This window comes from Lathyrus oleraceus, chromosome 4 (assembly GCF_024323335.1).
Source record: "Lathyrus oleraceus cultivar Zhongwan6 chromosome 4, CAAS_Psat_ZW6_1.0, whole genome shotgun sequence".
NCBI lineage: Eukaryota > Viridiplantae > Streptophyta > Magnoliopsida > Fabales > Fabaceae > Lathyrus > Lathyrus oleraceus.
This window is the reverse complement of record NC_066582.1, coordinates 486,832,589-486,841,410: the sequence shown is the minus strand read 5'-3', so window position 1 is coordinate 486,841,410 and position 8,822 is coordinate 486,832,589.

Here is an 8,822-nt window from a genome sequence, read left to right as displayed (position 1 = left end):
CTCGGGTTACAATCAGATATGAATGAATCCATTAGATGCACCTAAAACGCCATTTATGATGAACATGAATAATTATACTATGAGGTGATGCCTTTTGGGCTCAAAAATGCAGGGGCTAATTACCATAGACTGATGGATATGGTATTTTCTTCTTAGACAGGGTGAAACCTAGAGGTGTACGTGGATGATATGGTGGTAAAAATCCTGAAAGACCGGAAGCACGCCAAAGATTTAGAAGAGACATTTGCATCAATCAGAAGCTACAACATGAGACTAAACCCGCACAACTGTACTTTTCGGGTGCAAGTGGGAAAGTTCCTTGGGTTTATGTTAATCAGTCGAGGAATATAAGAAAATTCGGATAAATGTCAAGCAATCGTGGATGTGAGAAGTTCATCAATAATAAAAGAGGTACAAGATGTTTAGCCGTTTTATCTCGTTTTTTTGTCTTGTATAGGGGATAAGTCGATCCATTTCTTTGTTGCGGTGAGGAAATCGATGACGTTCTAGTGGACAGAAGAGTGTGAAGACACTTTTAAAAAGGTAAAGTGTTTCCTATATGCACCTTCAATCTTGGTATGACTGAAGGAGAACCATCCTCTTATCCTGTATTTATCTGTATCAGACAAGGCAATGAGCTCGGTGTTAGTTTTGGAGACGGAGGATGGAGAGAATCCAGTATATTTTATTAGTAAAGTACTAAAAGGAGCGGAGTTGTGTTACCAGAAGATTGAGCGTCTTGCATTAGCAGTAGTGATTACAGCCCAGAAGTTGAGATATTATTTCCAAGGACCCCCTATCATTGTCAAAACCAATTACCATATTAAGCAGGTCTTGAAGCAACCAAATTTGGCAGGAAGAATTGTAGCCTGGGAGGTAGAGTTGTTTGAATATGATATAAAGTTTGTACCTCGAAGTAGCATTAAATCTCAAGTACTTGTCGATTTCCTGATTAAGTTAAGTGCTCCAGTTTCGGAAGAATCGTCATGCAAGTGTACTTTATCTGTTGATTGGTCCTCTAATATCAAAGGAAATAGAGTTGGGATAGTGTTAGAAGGACCGGGTGATTTAGTCCTAGAATATTCTTTGTGTTTTAATTTCCAGGCTAGCAACAATCAAAAAGAATATGAAGTTTTGATTGCAGGGATGAGGTTAGCAAAGGAGTTCGGAGTAACGTATATGTTGGTTCAGACTGAATCTTAATTAATCGTCAGCCAAGTCAAGGGAGAGTTTCAGACAAAAGATCCATTGTTGGTTAGATACTTGCAAAAGGCTTTAAGATGTCTCAGACATTTGAAGAGTTTTAGATAAATTATATCCCCAGGGAGGAGAACGTCAGAGTCGACCTTTTTGCACAATTAGAAAGCACCAAAGGTGTCAGGTTAAATAAAATAGTAATTCAACAAACTTTAGAATCACCAAGTACAGAGGTCGAGGAAATTATGATATTGGATAATGCAAAGGGCTGGATGGCGCCTATCATTCGATATTTACCCAGAATGAGTTGCCTGAAAAAGAGGTGGAGGCTAGACGCATTAAAAGGATATTTGTTAGATACCTCATCATGGCCAATAAGTTATACAACATAGAAAGGTCGACTCCCATAATGAGGTGCATTTTGGAGGAGGACATATTGTTTGTCATGAAAGAGGTACATGAAGGGATTTGTGGCAGTCACATAAGAGGAAGAGCACTATCAGGAAAAATACTTTGAGCAGGATATTATTGGTCGAGCATGTTGCAGAATTGTGCATAATTTGTAAGTTTATGTGAGAAATGTCAAGTGTTCGCTCCTTTCATCCACTTCCTACATAATTATTGCACTTAGTATTCTCACCATGGCCATTTTATCAATGGGGCACGGATATTTTGGGTCCATTTCCCGTGGCAGTCAGACAACTGAAGTTCTTGATAGTGGTTATCGATTACTTCACTAAATGGGCAGAGGCAGAAGCAGTGGCGTGAATCAAATTGGAAAGAGTACGTCGATTCTACTGGAGAAACATAATATGCCTGTTTGGCCTTCCCGAGGTTATTGTGTCAGATAACGGCACACAATTTTCTAGTTCATCAGTTATCGAGTTTTGCAAAGATTTGGGAATACAAAATCGATTTATTTTAGTGGAACACCCAGAAGTAAATGGTCAGGCAGAGGCGCCAAACAAGATCATTTTGTCCGGGATGAAAAAGAAGTTGGATGAAGTCAAAGGATTATGGGTCGAGTACCTGCATGAAATTTTGTGGTCTTATCATACTATGCCATATTCAACTACTCAGGAAACTCCTTTTAGCATATTTTATGGATTTGATGTAATGATACCGGTTGAAATCAACACTCCGACTTGGAGGAGTATTGTTTTTTATGAGAACACCAACTCAGACGGTCTGGGTAATTCTGCAGATTTGTTGGACAAAATCAGGGAAACTGACCACATAAGGGAATTCACAGCCAAACAAATAATTGATGGGAGGTTTAATTTCAAAGTAAGGCAAAGGGGAATTCATAAAGGAGATCTGGTGGTGAAGAGGGTGACTGATCCCAAGAAGAAAGGAAAGCTAGCTCCGAACTGGGAAGGACCTTTCCGTATTCGTCAGAGGTTAAACAACGGGGCTTACAAGTTAGATAGCTTAAAAGGTGTTGAAATACCTAGGATCTTAAATGTAACCAATATTAAATTTTATCTTAGCTAGACTATGTAATAAGTATCATAAATAAAAATTATGGGAATGCATTATTTTTCCTTGCGAGGGCGAGAGTTCTTAATGAGGCACCCATAGTTAAAACAAATGTATTGAATAAAGTAGGTAAAACGATTCTTGGACTCAATCTAAGATGAAGTCTAAGCAACTTGAATCCTCTGTCATAATCGGTTGCGGCCAGGTAACATTTAATAAAACCTTTAGCCTAACTGAAGTTTAAGAAACTTGAAGCCTCTGGCATAATCGTCTGCGGTTGGGTAACGTTTAATAAAACCTCTGGACTAACTAAAGTCTAAGCAACTTGAAGCCTCGGGCATAATTGGCTATGGTCGGGTAACATTTAATAAAACTTTTGGCCTAACTTAGGGAGACTTTTCAATCATTATCAAAACAAGATTTCAAAGAGTTTATCATCATCAAAAGGGAGATATTGTGAAGAATACACCCTATATCTAGTTTTAGTTTTGATGAACACAAATATTATTAAAGAAGAAAATGATCAAAAGTACCGTGCACATCAATGATGAAATTGATCAAGAAGGTTGAACATAGAGAAGTGAAAATTTGAGACAAGTGAACATAACTAAGATACTCACTGTGATTCATATTATACTATTTTAAATTAATCAGAATTTCATCTTTCACATCATCTAAAATCCTTCTTGCATCATCACACATGATCATCTAAAAATATTCTTCATTTAAGTTTTGTGAAAAGTATTTGTACACAAAGTTGTATGAGAACATTTGCATTATCGCTATGTTGATTACATGTTGATTATTAGCAATGAGATGAATTGAATTTTAGAAAGAAAGAGGTTTCCAACTTCGACATTCAAGATGAATGATCTTGGACTAGTTGACACAATTTTGGGGATCAAAGTAAAGCAAAATAGTGGGGGTTATGAACTTAATCAAACACATTATATTGAGAAAGTATTTGATAAGTTCAAACATTTACATTTCAAGAAAGCGAGTACTACATTTGATCATAGTGACAAACATCAAAAGAATGATGGAAGAGTTGTGACTCAATTTGAATATGCAAGTGCATGCAATGTACTAAACTCGACATAGTATTTGCAATTAGTAAAATGAGTAGATTTTACTAGAAATCCAAATTGTGAGCACTATAAGGCCATTATTAGGATTTTCGGTTATCTTATGAAAACCAAAAATCTTCGTCTCCGTTATGGTAGATTTCCTGCCTGATTAGAAGGATATATATTGATGCGAGTTGGATATCAAGTGTTAAATATCATAAATCTACATTTGGATGGATATTTACACTATTCAGTGATGCAATTTCTTGGAAGAGCAAGAAGCAAATATGGATCACTCTCTCAATCATAGAATCAGAGTTCGGGGCTCTTGCTTCCGCTGGTGAAGAAGTTGAATGGTTGAGGGACGTTTTATTGGAAGTTTCATTGGCTAAAGACAACATTTTAAAGGTGTTCATACATTGCGGTAGTCAATCCACTTTATCTAGAGCATACAAAAGGTGTATAACAGAAAGTCTAGGCAAGTAAGATTTAGACATTCTTTCATGAGAAATTTGATTAAGTATGTAATCATTTCATAATTGATTAAGTATGTAATCATTTCATTCACATATATATTATCGAATTATAATTTGGTTGATCCATTTACTAAGCCACTGGCCAGAGACTTAGTAAAGACAACCTCGAGAGGTATTGGATTGAAACTCCTTGAATAAGAGTTCCAACGGTGGCAACCCAATCTTATGTTAACAAAACATTAACCTCAAGATTCAATGAGTAACAATAAATTGTCGATTTAGATGTTTGTCAGACCAGAGTTATTAATTCCGGATAGCGGAGCGGAGCGGTCGATCTAAAAAATGAGATAGTGAAATAGCGGATAACAGGATAATTATATGAATAATTATATGAAAATTATAATATATATATATAATATATATATATATTATATATTATATATATATATATAATATAAATATGAATAGTTACGGATAAATAACTTATTTTAAAGAGATTTAATCATTATTATTATTTTTATTATCGTTACTATAAGTGATTCTGTAAAAAAAAAAACATAATGCTAATACTCATGCAGGTTATTATTATTATTATTATTATTATTTAAATAAAATTAATATTATTATTGTATTTTAGTGATTTCTTTAAAATAAAAATTATTATAGGATGTGTAAGTTATTAGTAGCCGATAATATACCGCTGTAGCATGTAATTTCATTGGGTTTTGAAAAGATATTTTGACTTTTCAACCCTATTTTAGTGTATTAGTACCGTTGTAATCACTTTATTATTAAATATTCATTTTTCTCTTTCATCTCATTTTTCCGGACCTGTTTCTCTTTCTTTTTCATCTCATTTTCTACTCTTTTTTCTCCACCGGTGGCGCATGTTACTTTTCATCTTAGAAGTTGATCAAATCCACTTGGACCAACAGAGAACCGCTCCGACCAGGGTGCGGCCCACGATCCGTGTTTGCGGCGAAATCGTCTGCGTTTTTAAACGCCGCTCCGCTCCAATCTTCTCACGCAATGGGTGGCTGCTCCGGTCGAATCGCCCGGGATCGCACCGTTTGCGGACGCGATTGATAACTCTATGTCAGACATTTGATAATCATGTTGGCTATTTTAAATTGAGGGTTGAGTTTTTTTCCAACTCTTAATGAAAATCAATACCGAGAATAAGTATCTCATGGAAAAGGATACAAATGAACTTCACCTATGTGAATTTCTAGATGATGTCGTCTCAAAGTGAGAGTTGGAGTTTCTTTCACGAAAAATTCATGAAATAAGGTTAAGTTTTAAATCGAAAGATACCTAACTGTATTATGGATTAATAATCTTGAGTGTGTTCCAAAATGACAAGAAAATATTAAAGTGAAGATTATTTTTTGAATTCAGAAATAGGCAACAATTGTGAAGTGTTGCAGTAGGTTTGAATTCAGAAATATATAACATTTGTGAAGTGTTGCAGTAGGTTTAGATTCAAAAATAAGCAACATTTCGTGAGGGGTTGCAGAATGTGAAATAGTACAACCTTTGAAAACTGTTGTTGTAAGCGAAACAGTGCAACATTTGGTAAAAGTGTTGTTTGTGGGTGAAACAATACAATGTTTGAAAAATGCTGATGTAGGCAAAACAATGCAACACTTAGCAAAATTATTGTTGAAAGTGTGTGTTTCATCAATTTGACATAAATTGAGCATTCAGAAAAACACATTAGAAAAATGTATTTTCTTCACATAAAATTTCGGATATCACTGTCCTTGTGCAAACTCGAGTATATATTGAATTATCCTAGATATTTTTCCGTACCAATTCTAAGACATTTGAGAATGTTTGAAATACTTGTAAAAAAAATATTGTCGTTCACGATTCTAGCATCTATATATATATATATATATATATATATATTATATATATATATATATTATATATATATATATATATATAATATATTATATATATATATATTATATTATATATATATATATATATATATATATATATATATATATATATATATATATATATATATAATATATAATATATATAATGTTATCACATGAAACCCGATCATTTTGTCTTTACACCTTTAATTGGTAAAAGATTAAGGAAACCATTATAATTAGGAAAATGACATATATTCAAAGTATTGAAAGAATAGCATAGATGGGAAATATACAGTACTTAATTTTGGCAACAAAACAAAAGGTATTTCTTTCTTCTCCGTTTCTATTTGATTTTTAAAATGCCTAAAAAGGTTTTATGTATGTGCAAGTAATAAAAGCGGAAAGAGTTTTGACCTAATGCGTTTGGGCACTTCTAATTGTTTATTCAGTTAGCAATAAAGCAAATAGAGAAAAAAAATCAAAATAATAGTACTACTTATTTAAAGGGTATGAAAGACAGAGAAAAATCTTTTGTTACCCGAGGAAGCTTGTTGGAGCCAGAGGCAGCAGTAACATCCAACCAAATATATTTGTATATGGTCCAATACCACACAAAAATTAATTAATTAATATTCATCTAATTGAATTGTATACGGAATTAAATAATTTAGCTTAAGGAGTTAGTAAACTCTATTTAAAGATAAATCATTTAGCTCAAATTTTAGTTGGAGTACTTTTTATTAAACTTTACTTATTTTTCGGCTGAATTATCAGACTTAACAATAAATAAATTATATATAGAGAGAGAGATAATAGACTTAGTTGCTAGAAATAATAATTTATAAGAAAAATGGGACAAAATAAACACACTAGCATTGGGCTAGCATCCAAGTCACGTCGTAGGTAAATTGCCTAGCACATTTCATAAGTCATTCAGATTCGATTTGGGCCACCCGAATCAAGTTTATCACTATCCGATTAATAAAAATAATGGGTGTATGTCGATGTCCGGAGGGAGTCAATGAAGGAATTATTCCCCATGATTCCAAGGAGAACAAGTCTCCCTTGACCATGTTTCTTGACGGAAGAGTTGAGGAAAATCGCTTTCAGTTCTCAAGCCCAGACCCAGAGAGCCTTCTATACATCTATTTTTAGAATGAGAAAGTGATCTCCAATCTCTCGCGATAAAACCATATACAAAGCTCCTCACAGTCATACGTGAGTTATCCCTAAACATAGTCAAATACCATAAACCCCCAGACAGCCATACACCATTGGGGGTGTCTCTCATTGTACTTTTTTAGCAAGTACAATTGGCGTCCCACCGTGGGACACTGACAAATCTAACATGGGCTTGTTTACCTGTGTTTTAGATAAACAATCACGAGTTTAAAAGTCTATGAGATTAACTCGAATAACGCTAGTCGATACTAGTTTGTCTTTCACTTTAGTCAAGTTCTTTAATTTTCTCTTGGCTACCTTGTAGCTTGAGGCTACTTGGGCCAAATCATTGACCTCTTAGTTTCGTATTTGTGGTATATGTTTAACATCCACAACTTCAAATCGTTTAAGCATTGAATTTGCCTTAACGAAGTATATTAACATATTCTCTTTAATGCATTTATATTCTCTTGTTAACTGTTTGATTATCAGTTAAGAGTCACCATTGATCTCGACTCTAGTTGCCTCCGAGTCTAATAGTATAATAAGACCTATAATCAAGGTCTCATATTCAGACTCATCATTTGAACAATGGTCGTCGATCTTGAATTTATACTTAGTGGGAATCCCTCATCGTTTTGCGTTATTTCTGTTACTCCATGATCTACTATGAAATCAGCAATAATTTGGATTTTCATGACCTTTAAGGGTGCATAAGTTAAAGATCATTCATTCATGACTAATGCCCATTTTCCAACTCTACTATGTCAAATTGGTTTCGACAACACGTGCTTAATTATGTCGAAGTGTGAATAAACAAACACATCGGAAGATTTTATAATGCTTAAGTTTGGTACAGGAAAAATATAATGATAAACACAATTTTTTTACCATAGGGTATCTAGTCTCAGCATCATTCATGATTCTACTTAGATAATATATGGATCTCTCGAAGCCATCATCATCTTCTTGGATTAACATACTCCCAATCGTCGATTCAGAATGCAATGTACAACTTCATAACTTTGTTCCTCGTGGGGGTAATAACGTTGGAGGCTTCGACATGTACCTCTTAATCTCATCAAAGGCTAGTTGATATTTCGGTCCCCACCTGAAACCTTATTCTTTCTTTAAACGTAGTAATGGTGAGAACATTTTTGTCTTGCCACTCAGATTTGAAATGAATCTTCATAGGAAGTTGATTTTTCCCAACAAGGACTGAAGTTGTTTTTTGTTGGTCTAAGACTTAGTATTTTGTATGGATTTTATCTTGTTTGTGTTTATCTATATGCTTTTCTTATGGACTATAAATGTTATTGGCATCACAACTATATCACTCCCTTCGACTAGGGGTAGGACTAAAAGCCTACACAACAAAACCCTCATTCCAACAAACATGAACAAAGGCTTGGGGAGAAAATGTTATTGACTGCTCACAAGGTTCATGAGTGAAGAAAATAAGTAAAAATTACAGATGAAAATGTAGCTTGTATAATCGACATCCATAAAATCTCTGGTCGGGATTCTCAAATATCTACGCAATCACTGATGGA